Source organism: Colius striatus, chromosome W, assembly GCF_028858725.1.
Source record: "Colius striatus isolate bColStr4 chromosome W, bColStr4.1.hap1, whole genome shotgun sequence".
Taxonomy (NCBI): domain Eukaryota; kingdom Metazoa; phylum Chordata; class Aves; order Coliiformes; family Coliidae; genus Colius; species Colius striatus.
The window spans coordinates 7,435,985-7,453,861 of record NC_084789.1 but is presented as its reverse complement, the minus strand read 5'-3'; the positions used below and the strand labels follow the sequence as shown (position 1 = coordinate 7,453,861).

Below are 17,877 nucleotides of genomic sequence, written 5' to 3'. Positions count from 1 at the left end.
AGGATTAGTAGGAAACCATACATTTGATTGCATCCCAAAGGGACTATGGTGGTTGTGTGGAGATGGGAAAGCTAGAAAGATGCTACCAAGAAGGTGGACCGGAGAATGCACTCTAGGATATTTAATACCCCAAAGCTAGGTATTCAACTACTCAAACCCACCTCCAGGCAATATATCAGCTAGCATAGAGGCATTTCAAAATGATACCAGGGATGCTATTCGAAGGATACAGATGGAAGTCTCTTCCTTAAGCAATGTGGTCCGACGGAACCGCATGGCATTAGATCTAATACTGGCTAAAGAAGGAGGAGTGTGTATGGTAATAAATCAGAGTTGCTGTGCATATATTAATCAAAAAAAAGAAATTGAGACAGATTTAGGAAGATATGTGGAAACAAACAAGAATTTTTCACCAGGTTTGCGGTGCGCCCGGTGCCGAATAAACATACCTTCTTTATAACTCTGAGTTGTAAAGTCTGTTTCCGCAAGTCAAATGAGTCTCGCCTGATCCAGCTGAAGACGCCATTATAAGGATGCTTCTAACAGAGCTTGCTGTCACCATTCAGATAAGGACTGGCCATCCTGTTTGAGAGATTTTATTTCCCACACAAGCATTGCTTCATAAAAGGATCCCAATAAATCAGTGTGTTTGTATGTGGGGGGGGTTGTATGTTTTTTAAGACTAACACTGTCTGGGAGTGTACACAAAGTTGTTCTGTCTTCCCAGGATAATGAATGATCTACCTGGACTTTAGTGAAGCCTTCAACACTGTCTCCCACAGCATCCTCCTGGAAAAACTGGTTGCCCATGGCTTAGACAGATGTACTCTTCATTGGGTAGAAAACTGTCTGGTTGGCCAGGCCCAGAGAATGGTGGTGAACGGACAGGATGGAAGTCCACCAGTGAGAATATATTTACAGATATATACAAGGTGGATCCCTCTAACAGCTGGGCTTAGACACTTAGTCTACAGTGCTGAACGTAGGAGCAAACAAGGCTACAGCCTTACTCCAGTTGCTGATATAGACTGTCACAAATACATAGATAACCAGGACTTCCTCTGGCCCCATAGCAGGCCCTCCTATGCTCTCACCCTTAGAGATACACAGGCACTCTCACACTCAGATCCTCCCTTAGAGATCCATTCACTCCCTTGCTCCCAGGGCACTTCACATATTCACCAGCTAGTCCGACTTCATCTTTGTGAGTGATCATACAGTCACCTACCCTCACTTGCTCCAGTTGCTAGCAGCATGGACATATGGGCCCTCCAACCCATGGTCTGACTCCAGTTGCTGGTGTTCAGACCTCCATACACACACATGTACACAGAATAGAGAGACCCTCACCCAGGAAAGAATTAGAAAGGAATTTAATAAGTAGACCAGGCTCTGGGCATAGCCAAGTAAGTATACTGACCAGTCACTATTTACACCCAACTGGCCCTTTTATCCCCTTACCCCTCTATTTTCCCACTCTTGTTCCTCCCCAAATCACCTAAACCCTTCCCTTGTTCTGCCTTTGGTTCCTCCCATAAACATCCCATAACAAGTGACATGCTATCCCAAACTGCTTTTCCCCTGCATCCCATAATATGTCCCACCCCTAAGCAGCAACCCTCTCTAGTCCAAAAGGTGATCTGGAGAGCTGCTCCAGATGTCTCATCCTGATAGGTTTCACACCTGAATAATTAAGGCTGATGATTCTGCTGAGATGGCCCTGGGAGGGGCCTGGACAAGGTGCTTGTTCCTCCTGAGTCCCTGATTTGGGTTCCCACCTGTGTGTCCCTGTGCTCCTCTGGACTTCAGAAGCCTCTGATGGGCTGATGGCCCCTGCAGTGCTGCTAGGAGTAGCCTGGCAGGGTTTTATTTGGGCTCTCCCTCTTTACATTGTCTCTCTCAGCTCCTCTGTGGGTATGCAGACAAGCTTTTATCACATAACCTAACAGTGCTGAAGCTATAGACTCTAGATTTACTATTTTTTTCACATCTGCAGTGTTTGAATCTAGAAATACTAGGGCTGCAAAGAAACAGGTGTCCAGTTTCCAATTTCCACATATATTTATGTAGTTTGTTACTGTTTCTTTTGGCTTCTTGAACCCTAAATATAGAAGGCAGGCAGCAGGCCCTCCCCTTGCAACATAGCATATACCTATATAAATAAAGATTTTTGCAAAGTATTTTGTGTTCAAATTGGGAACAGAATTTAGATATCTGACAGACAGGACTCACCTGCTTAGATGAACAGACCTTGAAGCTATACATGGCAAATCTATAGTGTCAGCATGTGCCTTTTTACCATACTGTAGCCTCTGGATAACTTTATTCCTAAAGCTAAGCACGGACCCTAAAGTCATCATATACATTGCATTTAAGACTCAGTGGATTGTTAACATTCTAGCAAAACATCTAGGAATGTGCCACAGTGAACATCCTGCTTCTAGTCGCCTTCTTAGCCAAAGCTGAAGCAGACTATTGTGGCTTAGGCTTTGTGTGTGTGCATGTATGTGTGTATAAATGTGAAGACATGTATCTAGATTACATAGAAAACATGCATAATGGGGAAGGTACAGATCACCCTGGAAAGATTAATTTTTGAGTACTTGTCTTCGTAATCTTAGTGTTCAGCTATGTGGTGTGAGCTCAACCTCAGTTCCTGCTTTGCAAATTTTTCCCTGTGCTTTGTCTTGCAACAGGGCTTTCAGTTGAAGTGCTTGACTTATGCAACCCAATGAAAAATTGCAAATATCTTGTCACTAGCATTCCCAGCTCCTGTTTAAGTTTCATTGTAACTGGTAGACTTCTTAAAGCTCCAACTTACAGAAGTATGTGATTATTTGGGGAAGGAGGTTTAAAAAAACCCCAAACAACATATATGCTTCTGGAGAAAACTTTGGAATTTGATATGGCTTTAAACATTGAAATCTGAAAGCATAAAAATTGTACAGAATGTAAGTTTTATTTATTACTGTAATTATTTTGAAACATTCAACTCATTTTTACACTCTGGGTAATGGTGGTACTGTTAGGAATTGGATATCCATTTTCCGGTCTCTTAAAATGTGAGTGTGTCTTGGAGAGGACGTGAGCTGTTTCTGAAGTCTACACATGTGGATAGGGGAGTATTTGGGTCCTAGAGAATCTAGTACAGAAGTTGGTGGGTTGCACGTGTGAGTTTAACGTTAGGAGATTGTTCTGGTGCCTTTTTGTGCTATGAATAGAGGTGTAGAGGTGGTTGGTGGAGAAAAGCTGTTGGTGGGCTTATTCCTGTGTGAATAAGGGTGTTAGTGGGCTGTGGCAGTGAGATCTTTCCTTGTATGTTGCAAGAGTATTTGTCCTCCCAATATGTGAGGGAGACATTAGAAAGGTCACGCAGAAAATGTCCGTCCCTGTTTATCACATCATTTGTGACGGTGACGAGTGTCCCTGTATGTGGAAAGGTGCAGGTTTGGAGAGGAGTGTTCTGGGGTGCTTGTCTTTGCCTGTGGAGAAGGTACAGGTTTGGGGGAAGCAGTGCCAGGGGTACCTGACCCTGTGTGTCAAGAAGGCTAAATGGGGCAGGGGAAAAGCATGCATTGCACAAGGGCTATTTCTGGGTAAATTCACCCCTCACCCAATCACTCCCACCTTGACAAAAAGATAGCATACAATTGATACAAGAACTAAACAATAAAGAATTTAACGTAGGCCTTGAGTTAAGAGAAACTGAGGCAAGATGCTTATTTAGCATGCACGGGGACAGATAGTGAAAACTTTGTAGTCAGTAGGAAGACATAAATAAGTACTAACAAGCTAACCCAGAAGACAGGAGGAAGAGAAGGAGAGGGGGTAATAACATAGAAAAAGATACATCAGCAAGTAACAAGATCTTCATGAATACATCTGCAACTAAGAAGGTCTTTGTGAAAAACAACTCCTTTTAAGGTGAACCATATGGATTAACTACCTCAGGGTCAAACAGTGGACGCTCCAAAACGACCATCAGAGACCACCAGAGACCCCCAACTCAAATCATGGAGCGTGCACAAGGGGGGGGGGGGGAGTATGTAAACGATTACTGGGAACTAAAATGAATATGCATGTCTTGTCTGAGGAATATGCAACTCAACAATAAAGATTAGTGTAACAAGACAGACACACTTCAAAGGAAATACCCCCGTGTGTCCATCGCTGCAGCTTTCAATAAAAGAATGCCTGCTTTCTAAAACTCCAAACTGAGTCTTAGAGAGTTTACTCAGACCGACTTATACAGTATCACAATAACACTACCTGAAAAAAGTGCATATACATGAGGGGGCAAGAGTGGATTTGGAATCAGGCAAGGGCCACCCCAGGAAGAAAAGCAGATGTACAGAAGAGAGATATTCTCCACCCCGAGCTTAGGGAGAAACCGAGAAGATGCTGTTCCCCTTTCAGCACACACATAATAGAGTGGGATAGGAGAAATGGGTAACTTGAAACCAGTCCTACATCTCGACAGGGACAAGGATATAAATATAAGCGCATGTGTACATAAGTGCGCATGCACTTTATGTATGACATGCTCACTCGGCTTCATTCGGCCCGCGCTCGGCTATTTCCGCCTCTTTGTTTTAAAGTCTGAGTCGGAATACTGAGAGGGAGGGACAGGGAGGCGTCAGAAAGACGGATTTTTTTTTTTTTTTTTTTTTTTTTTTTTTAAATTTATTTTTCTTGTCAGGAATACGGAAAACATAAAAGGGAAACTGGAAGGAAAAGGAGCCAGGAATTAATTCCCTGAAGAGATTCTTGCTCCTCCCCCTTCTCTTAGCGGCCAGGCACAGCGTTGCTTATCTTCTCTTCTTTTGCCGTTTCTGCCCTTTGTTGACAGGTCAGTCTGCCAGCCTCCGGGGTGGGAGGGTAGGGGTAGAACGGGACGGACACGACACGACACGGGGTCGGGTGTGAGCAGGCTGTGCTTGAAGTTTTTAAAGGTAGAAAATGCACGTTATTGTCTTGGTGGAATTCGATGGTATTTTAGTATATAGTGGTGTGTTGGTTCCCCTCCCCCATCCCCCTTCCTTTTTCGTACTTAAGAGTAGCTATTTTTCACAAAGGGGAAAAGTATCTTTTTCCTAAAAAAAAAAAAAAAAGCAAACAAAAAACCAAATCCACACCAACAAACTTCTCCCCCTCCCCCACTTTTTGTTTTCACCTTTCCCTTTCCTGTTCCAATTACTAAGCTTCCTGGCTTCTGGAGAAGTGGTAACGCTCTTTTCTTTCCGGGTGCCTCGTCAGTGTGCCCCTGCATCCTGTCCACAGGCTCTTATCCTCACGTTTGCCTGAAGACTTCGTATTACCGTGGGTTGGCTTCGGTGGGTAGCTCAGGGTGATAAGGAACACTTGTGGAGAAGTGGCGGTGAGATTTAAATGACAGGTAAGTCGTTTTGTATTGCTTGAACCCCCACTATTGGGCGGGGGAGGGACTCTGTCTCCAGTCAGAATGGAGTGGGCGTATTCCTTGTTAAATGACTTCAATATAGGGATGTGGGCTTTTCATGCTCTGTATGGTTTAGGTTTTCAAGTTCTGTGAGAAGGAGGAGTTGATGGAGCATTGATAAATTATAAAAGGAATGTTTACGTTTTGCCTCCCTTTTCATTTGTTCAACGGTGTAGTCTGCAACTACCAAGATCAGTTTGTTTTTTACAGCTGTTTGTTTTATCAGTGAATTGTGATGTTATGGAATAACGTGATAGTTGTGTCTCGTTGATTTTGCTTTAGAATAGCCTATGAAGAACCTGGAAATACTTTAATACTATAGTTGTATAATGCTTAAATGTTCACATATATTTTATTTTGGGAAATGTATACTCTGTAACTTCATATGCATAGTCTCAAATTAGTTTTTAGTTGTGGGTTTTTTTTTTTGTTTTTGTTTTCCCTCGGGAAGTGAAATATGGGTGACTGAGTAACCTTGATCAAGCAATTCTGTTTGGCTACCCATGTGTGCTTTAGAATGTTCCTTTAGAAGTGTTTTGCTTTGGTATTTTTCAGGAGTCCTACATAATTGTTTACCTATGTTTCTTAAATTCCAAGTTGTGGATAAGAAAGTTAAAATAAAATCAGATGCTAGTTAAACACAACATTCATGCTAATTTAGAAATCTCATGTGAGTAATGATCCTTCTGGACTAAAGTAATATTAGACAAAAATGTTGGACTCTCCAGGAAGCTACTTCAGGTATATATTAAAAATATTTGCATGGAAATTTACGGATCATAACTAGTTTAAAAGTAGATGCAAATTCTGAAAACCACTGTAAATGAGATCTTTCAAACATGCAAGTGTAAAAGATTCTTGAGGTTTATATATAAAGTTTCATTCTTCTATAATGGTCTGACTGGTACATAGTTTGAGACAGAGATACTAAATGGAAGCCTTTATTAGCAGTATTTGGTGATTCATTGGGCTTCAGAACGTTGATATTCTTGAATATCTTGTATTTGAAACTATTTCCTTTTGATATTACTTGTAAAAAGGGATTATTAACAGTTCAAATTACCCCCTTGTTCTTTGATAAGTAGATTTAGGTTTGAAGGGAGGCCAGAGAAAAGGGACTGAGAAATGTCAGATTAGAATGTCTTGATTGAAACAAGTTAATAGCTAGAATTCCAGAATCTATTACTTGGGATAGGATTTGTATTGGAGTCCTGTCTCCAGGGTAAATTAATAATTTCAATAAAATATTAATTTTGGGAAGGTGAAAGTCAAGGCTCTCAGACTTTTTTTTTTTAAATGTACTTGTTATGCTGGAGTAGTTAATGCAATCAAAGGGTGGAGAGGGCGGAGTTGCATGGCCTTAAAGCTAGCCCTTGCTATTGTGATATGTACTGTTGTGCTTTATGGTTGACTGAAACAGATACTGTATATAACAGTTCTTATTGTAGTCTATTTTGATGAGCTGAGGAAAAACTTGCTGCTCTTCTTAAAATCAGGTTTCTGTACAGTTAAACTTTGTAATAAATATTTCAATTTCTAGCATATAAAATATTGCTTGTGGTGAGAATTTAGATGTAAAAAAAAAAATTGCTATTGGAGATTGGAATGAAACTTATCATTACAAAGGTCTGAAAATCTTACAGGTATGTTGCAGCACAGAATGAAAGATGCAGTGACTTGATAAGTAATGCCATTTTCCTTTTTCTACCAGAAAGATAATTTCTTCCAAAGTGAAAGTTGATTCTGACAGTTAAATTCTATCTGAAAGACCTATTAATCAGGCTTGTTTTTAGCTTCATTAGCATGCAAGCTCTAAAATGTCTCTCTTCATAGAGTTCAAGTGTCTATAGGAATAGATATGTTTACTTCAGAGAACTTGATTCCTTTTTCTTTTAAACCTATCTTGCATACTAAGAAAGAGCTCATCAAATTGTACTTTCTTTTTTGAAGCAATTGAAACATTCTTTTTAGAGATTATTCTTTATAGCAGCAAATATAACTTTAAAATGTTCTCTACAAGCTAGTAAAAGCTAGTTGAAAAAGTAGTAAACTGCTCATAGCAAATTAATTTAGAAAGACATAGTAAATAACAATGTTATCTTTGGGGGCTTATTTTCTTTTTTTAAGGGTTCAGGACAGTGAACAGCTTAATGGTCAATATAACAAACTCTTCTTTCTCTGGAACAGTCTCTCCCAACGTTGTTCTTGGATGTTTTATGGCTTGCAGGTGCATGGATCTATACAATTCCCCTCGTTATCACTCTTATTTCCATTGCACCTGACTTTTCTCATGCATGTTTTTCTCTTTGGGAGTGTCTTCACCAAGGAAGTCTGGTTTTGCTTAGTTATGCTAACTTATAAATTTTACTTATAAAAATTCAAGTGATTTTATCTTCTATAACGTTTTCCCACTTTGAAAATATTGATAATTATTACTCAATACCTATTTATAATTGAACATCATTATATGCTGAATTGTTATATGATGGTGGATTCTCTGTTAGTTTATTCTAATTTTTTTTTTGTTACTGCTTGAATAATCATTTGATTAAATTTTGTTTTGAGTTAATTGCCATTTTAAACCAGCGTAAGCCAGGTGCCTTATTAGAAATATCTGTATCAAAATGAGCAATGTTTTAATTAATGATTTTATCTATGAATTCAGATTCAGTCTCTTACCAGTGAAAATTTTATCTATCCAATAGTTTGCTTCCGCCTTCTTTTTCATGTGATTCATAGAATCGTAAAATGGTAGGGGTTGGAAGGGACCTTTAGAGATCATCTGGTCTAACCCCCCTGCAGAAGCAGGTTCACCTAGATCAGATCGCATAGGAACATGTCCAGGTGGGTCTTGAAGACCTCCAAGGACGAAGACTCCACAACCCCTCTGGGCAGCCTATTCCACTGCTGTCACCCTCACAGTGAAATAGCTTTTTCTTATGTTTAAGTGGAACTTTTTGTGTTCCAGCTTCGTCCCATTACCCCTTGTCCTGTTACTATCTACTATAGAAAAAAGGGATGTCCCAACCTCCTGACACCCACCCTTTAGATATTTATAAATGTTAATAAGATCACCCCTCAATCTCCTCTTCTCCAGACTAAACAGCCCTGGCAACATCACCAGGCCACCTGCACGGATCATTCGCCCCCCGCTGCTGAGGGGACAAGGATCACCACACACTCAGCATGGATGATACTTTATTCCAACCCCTTGTTTACACCATGTGCTTATATCTGCTACCACCAGCACCTCCTCTCACTCCACCCCGTGCCCACCTCTTCTGTACCTTCCACCTCTCACATTACAACCTGAGATCTTCCGGACACCTACCACAATGTTCCAGTCCCCTGATCATCTTGGTGGCCCTGTGCTGGACTCTCTCCAGCACTTCCCTGTCCCTCTTGAGCTGAGGAGCCCAGAACTGGACACAGTACTCCAGATGAGGCCTCATCAGGGCAGAGTAGAGGGGGAGAAGAACCTCCCTTGACCTGCTGGCCTCATTCTTCTTGATGCATCCCAGGATGTATCAAGACAAAAATTTCTTTTTGTATTTTTTCCAAGATTCACAAATCACGTTCCACATGTTTAGTAACATTGTGTATGCAGCAATGATTCAGTCTTTTAGAAATTCATGTACGCCATGCTCTTTTAACAACAGCCTATCTAATGCCTATTTTTTCTGTAAGGTCATTTTTGAAGTAGCTTGTACTCGTATATTTATTTCTCTAAATTCTTTACAAGCAACATTTGCCAATTATTTAACTTGTTCAGTTAATTGCTGTAACCATTCTCGGTTCCTGTATGATGCTATGGGGTTTAGAAGGGACTGTAGAGCCCAGCTAATTTTTACTTCTGCTCCTGGATCTTTCCACGCATCATTGTCTATTTCTGATCTTTTTACTTGTGTTAATTGCCATTTATTAAAATTTCCTTTAAAAGGAGATTTCTTCCAGATGGGACATAATGTGGGCATCCCTAGTGTGGTTTGCTTAACTTTTCCATCCAAACGTAAATGTGTTTGGATGTTGTCCAGGAGCCATCATTCATCAGTGAGATGAAGTGTCTAGGGCTTGGAATCACAGACTTCTGGCAGCTAAGTTTTATTCCTAGCTCTTTCTTATATTGCTTTGTCATGTTCAGATCATAATTTATTTCTTTACATAAATATCTGTATTTTAGTGCTGCTGCTAAACGAGGTACGTGTTCTAATGCTTTGCTTACCGTGCTGCAATTATAGATAACATTCATGTTGCTACCAGGGAACCATTTTCTTTTTATTTTCTTCCTCTGTGTTTTTTTCTTCTATGTGTTTGGATATTCCCTTATCTATTACAAAAGGATCTACTGAAAATACCAATCCATCCCAGGCAAAACACCACAGGGTTTTAGTCATATATTGAAATCGGGAGAGCATACTTGTAGACCAAATGGAATTTCATACTTCTTTCTTTACGTTTTAAGATTTCTTAAAATTTCATTTTAGAATAATTTTATTTACATTTCTTTTCTGTTGTTCATCGTAGGAACAATAACCCCTATCTTTATCATGTTGCATTACTGCAGAGAAAACACATTGTAACGTTTGGTCTTTCTCTTAATTATTTAAAGATAGAATTTGGTAATTTGTGACAGTCTGCTCTTTTCCCTGGATATTTCTTTCTTTTTTTTTTTTTCTTCTGTTGACTGTTTTCTACTTTCCCATCATTCAGTTACAGGCTTGGAATTACAGGAAACACTTTTATTCCTTTCTTTTGCTTTGGTCAAATTCATAGTAAAAATTCCTCAGGGGATCGATTCCCCTACTGTCTGGCGTACTAGTAGACAAGCAGTGATTTACAACACATTCTGAAAATTAGCAAATTCCTTGATCAAGCTTATCATTAAACTTTCCTCTTGGGTTTTGCCTGGCACAGATATTACTTGTTCAGTGTCTATTTCTTTATTTGTGTCTCATCTTTTAATCTGGTTTTCACATGTTGCTTGTACTGGTTCATCTACATTTACCCACCAAACATTTGGATAATGTGTTTGAATTTGAGTATCATTAGTTTACCCACACTTGGCCTGATGGTCTGATCTCTTTTCCATCCATGTCTCTATCGTCACAGACTGAAAATAACAGAAAACCAAAATACAGACAGTTAATTATGTTTCAGAGTCATCTTTAAAGCTTTTGGGCCCCCCCCTAGTCTGCAGTTAGGGGATGGTGCTTTCTTCAGTCTGGTGTAGTGGATCCAGGCATCTGATTCGGCAATCTTGATTACAGTGAACATGGTCAGTAATCCTTGATAAGGTCCTCTTCACTTTTCTTATAAGAAAAGTCCATGTTTTCACATAGATGTAATTCCCAGGTTGGAAATCATGCATGGGATTTTCCAAGGTCAGAGGTTGGTTCCATACCACTATGTTCCTGAGTTTGGCTAAAGTTTTTCAGAGAGAAAGCAAATATACTTTGTGTTTTTTCTGTTGCTTGTGTGTTGTGTGTTTAGATTGGGCTTTGGTGATTCATATGGTTTCCCATACATTAATTTATATGGATTAATCAACAGTGGGAGTGCCTGAGGCCAGTTCAAATTGGCTTTCTGACAAACTTTATTTATTTGCTATTTTAAAGTTTTTGCTTAATTTTTTTTCTACTTTTCTGCTGGACTGTGGCCTCCAAGACACATGCAAGTCTCAGGTTATTCATAGGGCTTTGCTTGTGTCCTGTACCACAGCTGCTATAAAATGTGGGCATCTATCTGATGATATTCTGAGGGACACTCCAAACCTCGTAATTATTTCTTGTAACAGCCACTTAAATGTTTCTTTAGCTTGATTGGTACAACAGGGAAAGGCCTCTGGCCACTTGGTAAAGGTGTCAGCCTCTACCAGAATGTATCTTCCACATCTGAGCAGTTTTGTAAAATCAATTTGCCAATAATCACCAGGTTCTATTCCAGTTCTTAGTTTGTCCATTTGAACGTTCTTTTGCACAACTGGATTATTCTTCAAACATATCTTATACTTAACAGCAACTGATTTGGCTATTTTTAACACTTTCACTGATACTATGTGCATTTTCATAAATTTCACAAGGGCTTCCACACCTCAATAGCATTCCTGATGTCTTGTCTGTAATATTTCTCTCGTAATCAAGGGTCAGGCACTGTTGCCGCCACTGGCAACACCACCAGGCCGCCTGCACGGATTACTCAGCCCCCCTGCTGAGGGGACAAGGATCACCACACACTCAGCATTGATGATACTTTATTCCAACCCCTTGTTTACACCATGTGCTTATATCTGCTACCACCAGCACCTCCTCTCACTCCACCCCGTGCCCACCTCTTCTGTACCTTCCACCTCTCACGTTACAACCCGAGATCTTCCGGACGCCTACCACAAGGCACAACAACCTGACCTTCAGAGGTTGTCCACCATCCATCAAAGTTTATCTTTGCATTTAAAAACAAGCCAATTTTTCATTTTCCTTTGAATATTTTGGTGGTTCTTTAGGAATTGTTGCAGTTTTAGTAGGAATTAATGCCATTCGTGATATCCTTGTTTTGGGCTACATTTTTAGCAGTTTGATCTGTCAACTTATTCCCTTTTTCTTGTTTTTGTGTTTCCTGTTTTATGAACTTTACAGTCCATGATTGTTACTTGGGCCACTTTTTGAACTGCCATCAATAATAGAAAAATTTCTGATGCTCAATACTTGTACCCTGGGAGGATGATAATCCTTGTTCTTTCCACAGGGCTCCATGAACATGGACTACTCCAAAAGTGTATTTGGAGTCCATCCAAATGTTTACATTCTTTTCTTTACTTAGTTCTAAAGCCCGTATCAAAGCAATCAATTTTGCTTTTTGTGCTGATGTCACGTTGGGCAATGCATTTGCTTCTATTACTGTATTTATGGTTGTTACCACATATCCACCTTATTGGGTTCCTTTCTGTACAAAGCTGCTGCCAACTGCTGCCATCCATGAACAGCTCCTATTCAGGGTTTTCTAGAGGGATGTCCTTCAGGTCCTCTCAACTGGAGTACACGTTTGATGATTGCTATACAGTCATGTTCTGGTCACTCTTGCTCCTGAGGAGCACTTAAAACTGCAGGATTCACAAGATTGGTAGTTTTCAGGACTACATCATCCTGTTCTGTAAGGATTACCTGATATTTCATCATTCTGCTGGAAGAGAGCCAATGCCTCCCCTTCTGTTCTAACAGTGAGGTAACCATATGTTAGACATGAACTGTTATGACTTTCCCCGAAGTAAACTTCCAGGCTTCTTGTATCAGGATCACCATTGCTGCTACTGCTCACAGACAGGAAGGCCATCCCTTACTTATTGTATCCAGTTTGGAAAAATGTTCTACTGCTCTCTTTTAGCTTTCTGTCTTCTGGGTCAGGACTCCCAGGGCAAGGTGTTGCCATTCATGGACAAATAGCTGAAAGTCTTTAGTTAGATCAGGCTACCCTAAAGCTGGTGCTGATATTAGAGCTTGCTTAAAATTTTGAAAGGCATTTTGCTGCTGGTGACTCCATATAAAAGGAGTAGATTTTTGGGCTTCATATAGTGGTTTGGCTCTTAGGCCATAGTTCATGATCCAAAGATGACACCACCCGGCCATTCCCAGGAATGTCCTTAATTCATGCACAGTCTGAGGTTCAGGAATGGCACAGATTACTTCCTTTTGGTCAGTTCCCAGCTTTCTCTCCCCCTTTGAAATGTCAAAGCCAAATATATTACAGTTTGGCTTATCTGTGCTTTCTTCTTGGATACTTTATATCTATTAAGTCCCAAAAAGTTTAAAAGTTCAGTGGTTACATAAACACAGGCAGACCTTTTTTTTTGGTAGCTATTAAAATGTCATCAATGTACTGCAGGATCAGGTGTTCTGGTCCTGGGGTCACTGTTTCTTCCTTCTTCCAGACTTCTAGCTCCTTTGCCAACTGATTTCCGAAGATTGTTGGACTGTTTATGAATCCTTGGGGTAGTTGTGTCCATGTTGTACTTTGCATCATGTCTGTGGGTCCTCCCACTCAAAAGCAAACAATTTACAACTCTCCCACTCTAGGGATATACTAAGTAAAGCATCTTTCAAATCAAGCACTGTAAACTACTGATCTGTTTCTTTAAGGGCAGTTAATGTGTATGGTTTTGCTACTACTGGGTGGATATCTTTTGTGGTTTGATTTATATCTCAAAGGTCTTGTACTAATCTGTACTCACCCGTGGGCTTCCTTACCAGCGAAATAGGAGTATTACTCTGATTCACACTCCTCTAGGATTTTCTATTTCAAGAATTGGTTAATTTCTTGATTCCCCATTTTGCTTCAGGTTTAATTGGATACTGTTTGGTTCTAACTGGTTTCATACATTTCTTTAACTCAACCTTCACAGACTGGGCCAACTTAGATTTTCCTGGAAAATCAGTTTTCCATATTGTGGGGATTATTGCATGATCCACCTCTTGGGAGATTTCTTGTGCCTTTGGTTTTTCCGGTATTATTAAAAGTTTTCCTGTGTTTGATTCAGGTATTTTTAACAACAATTTTCTACCTTCAAAAACAATTTGTGCATTTTATTTAGATAAAAGATTTCTTCCCATCAAGGGTATCAGACACTCTGGAACATACAAAAAGCCTTTGGTTTAAAGGGCTTTAGACCAGGTTCTCTTTCTCCTGGGGGCTGTTTCTTCAGAACTCTTTGTTTATTTTCTTACAAATAACACATTGTTCACAAATTTGTTTGGCCACTGTATAAATTCCTATATATACATCTCTTCTTAAAACTAAATAACACATTGCTGTGTTCCGTAATGACTTCCTTGATGTAAAATAGCCTTTATCTCCCTAACAGCTTGTTTATTTAGCATTTCCTTTCCATCTGGGAGAATCAATTTTTCTAGTGTCTCAATAGCTCCCAATTTCCTTAGTCTGTCTTTCTCTCTTTCTGTAAATATAGGGTTTGCCTTTGGTGCAGGTACCTGGGGGGTGAGATTACTCACAATCTCATGACCTAATGCTGCCTCTTTGACTGCTTCATTGGCTGTTTCCCCAGGCCCTAAAAGAATTCCGTTTTTGATGCCTGTTCATGTGGACCACTGCAATCTTATTGGGAAGCAATAAGTTTTTAATACTTGTTTGATTAATTCCTCATGTACTAATCATTTTCCCTTGTTGTTAATTAAGCCTCTTTCTTCCCATATTTTCCCAAAAGTTTGTACCACTCCAAAGGCATACCTTGAATCAATATAAAGTGTTCATTCTTTCCCTTCTAATAATTGTAAGGCTCTGTTTAAAGCATGTAATTCACATGTCTGGGCTGACCAGGTATTTGGTAATCGCCCTGCTTCCTTTGTCTCTTGACTTATTCCTTCAATAATTGCATAGCCATTGTGCTTGTTGCATCGAATTACTCTTTAGGAACCATCTATAAATAACCGAGAGCCTGCATGTAAAGGTATTTCCTTTAAATCAGGTCTTACTTTAGTCTGATACTCTATTATATCCAAGCAATTGTATTCAAGGCCCTCACATTCTGTGTCTCCCTCCCATAGGAAACTGGCTGGATTAAGGTATGAGCTGGTAGTCAAGATTAAATCATCATATTCTATTAACATTGCCTTATATTAAAATATCCTAGAATTGGTTAACCATCTTCCAGCCCTCTGGGTTAAAATAGTTTTCTCTTGATGGGGGGTACTGACTACTGATACCCCTCTAAATGTCAGTTTTCTGCTTTCTTCCACCAAGAGAGCAATGGCAGCTATTGTGTTGTATACATTCTGGCCATCCCCTTGATACTGAGTGCAGAAATTTTGATAAAAATGGTATTGGTTGACATTTGTCCCCACCACTCTTGAATTCAACCATTTAAGGTGATTCCCTTATCTACTGTGACAAATCAGTTTATCTAAGGACTAACACAGGAGCAGTGATTAAACTGTTTTAATTCCTCAATTATTTTTTTTTTTTTCTCCTTTTTGTCCAAACTAAAACATTTGGTTCTTCGTTTAGAAATTTTGAATGTAACCCTCTTGGGGTTTTTTGTGCATAAGAAATCTATCCACAGATGGCAATAACTGATCAATCCCAAACGTTTTCTTAATTATTTTCTTGTCCATGGGAGAGGCAATTCCACAATACCTTTTATTTTCTCTGGATTCATTTTATGTCTCCCTTCATTGACCAAATGTCCCAAATACCTATAACTTTTTGACATATTGCAACTGGTCCCTTCCAACCCCTACCATTCTATGATTCTGTGATACTCTGAGTCCTTTTTATCTTTAAGAGTTTAACAATCTGTGGCTTCTTTTACCTCATTGCTTTCTTTCTCTGAAATCAAAACATTATCAACATAGAATCATAGAATGGTAGAAGTAAAGTCAATTTACTTCTCTTTCTTTTTAAACTCTAATCAAGTATTAAATTTTTAATAATTTGACAAATTATATTTTCTATTTGAATATTATAGTCCCACTTAAAGTCATTCAAATACACGTTTTCTTTTTTACAGAGTCAATCCCACATTCTTGTCAGTTATCCCTTCTTTCTTTTCAGATTAAATAATTTTCACATAACTATTAACTTCAACTTTAGATTATATTCTGAACAACCAAAAAAAAAAAATCACAACACATTTGTTTCCACACACATATAACACAGAAAGGGGTTAAAACCTTTCATAGACACACACACTAGCAGTAAAACATTTCATACACACTGACTGTAAAAACAGCCATGAAGATAGCAGGGTGGTGTGTGTGCAGAGACCAAGATCTAGGTGTGTGCAACCTGCTCTAGGTGGACCTGCTTCTGCAGGGGGGTTGGACTAGATGATCTCTAAAGGTCTCTTCCAACCCCCACCATTCTAAGTGTTGTACTTTTCAGCAAACAGTTTGTTTTGATATCGCAATATTAAAATTTTAGAAATCGCATAGTTGGCATTCTATATGAGAGTGTTTTAACAATACATTCTCCTTTTCTTGGAGCTGGCTTATCATTCCCATCTTCCCAAGCCCACAATTTCTTTTTATCCAGTGGCTTTGAGATGACCTTTTTTAGTGTTTGCACAGTTTTTTTACTTTGTCCACTTAAGAGTTAGCAAACTATAGGGGAGGGTTTTTGGTTTGTGGGTTTGTGTGTTTGTTTTGTGTTTTTTAGGAATGTTAAGTTGAACAGATGTCTTTCACTTATGTTAAAGTGATATTTTAAGCAATCCTCTCTGTGACACCAACTTTATTTTGCCAAATGACAGGGATGATGGGAAAGACACAGATACCAACAAAAAGACTTGTCCCACTTTACTGTCTACTTCAAAATGTCACAGAAAACAAGACAATGCATCTGGCCACCACACAAAGCCCACTATACTCTAAGCAACAAAAAATTAAAACGACACACATAATCTTTAGTCTCCTACTATGTCTATCCAACACGAACAATAATCTAAGATTTTAACACCTGACCGGTCTTCCTTTGGTCCACATGAAACAAAAATATTGTATCATCTTTTTTTTATTCTTATTCCTTATATAAGTCTTCCCAATTTCCCAACATCCTACCTTTGGACTGATCGAAGGAATGTTCCTGGGACTTTTTCCCTAGTCCCTCTTATTTACCCTAGGCCTAGTATTTTTATTTCCCATTCTGATTTCCTGAGACTTTTCTGTCCCTTCTTTTGCTTTGTCCTTCTCTGGCTATTTTCCTTGTGGAACAACAGAACCTGTTGTGGCAGAGCCCCTGTCTATGATTCACGAGACTGTTGAAATCAACAGGGCGCACTTTTCTGTCCCTTCTTTTGCTTTGTCCTTCTCTGGCTATTTTCCTTGTGGAACAACAGAACCTGTTGTGGCAGAGCCCCTGTCTATGATTCACGAGACTGTTGAAATCAACAGGGCGCACTTTCCTGTCCTTCAACGACAGAGGTCCTCAGGAAGACAACTTAGGATCTCGGAGGAGCCCCCATCTGTAAGAAACAAGTTTTCTTGTGAGGGACTCAGGTCAGAATCTGCAGTGAAGCACTTAAATAAGCATTCTTGCAAGAGCAGGTGTCTTAGATAGTAGGCACACCTGATGGATACAAAGGTTGGCTTTTTATTCCCTATTCCTGTCTTCAAGGTCCCTTCCTTGTTTCCTCATTGGCTGGGGACTCCCAAGGTGTACAACTTACCTGGGCTGCCTAAAATTCCTATGAGCTATTTTAGATCTCCTGTACCCCTACTGGATTTATTAGTTCCTTCCTATAGTAAGACTTTTCAATGGTACATCCTGATCATGGGTACATGATTTTTTTTTTTTTTTTTTTTAATTACTGTTAAGGCCTTTTTGTCCTAATCCTTGTCACATCTGCTTTATACTGTAAACTGCTATATTTTACACAAACTATAGCTACATTTTCCAGACACAGCTTTATCTCATAC

At 39.4% G+C, this 17,877-nt stretch overlaps 1 protein-coding gene across 6 annotated transcripts in view; it reads left to right on the top strand.

The window, feature by feature from the left end:
* Positions 1–4,674: 4,674 nt before the first annotated feature.
* The window catches only part of LOC133628615 (polycomb group RING finger protein 3-like), a 164,717-nt gene continuing 151,514 nt past the window's right edge, over positions 4,675–17,877 (top strand). For 5 of the 6 annotated variants that reach the window (XM_062017019.1, XM_062017022.1, XM_062017021.1 and 2 more), the window contains exons 1-2: positions 4,675–4,849; positions 5,257–5,395. The gene's annotated coding sequence lies outside the window, so the exon portion shown is untranslated. The remainder of the gene's footprint in view (positions 4,850–5,256; positions 5,396–17,877) is intronic. The other variant, XM_062017017.1, reaches the window with a different exon arrangement.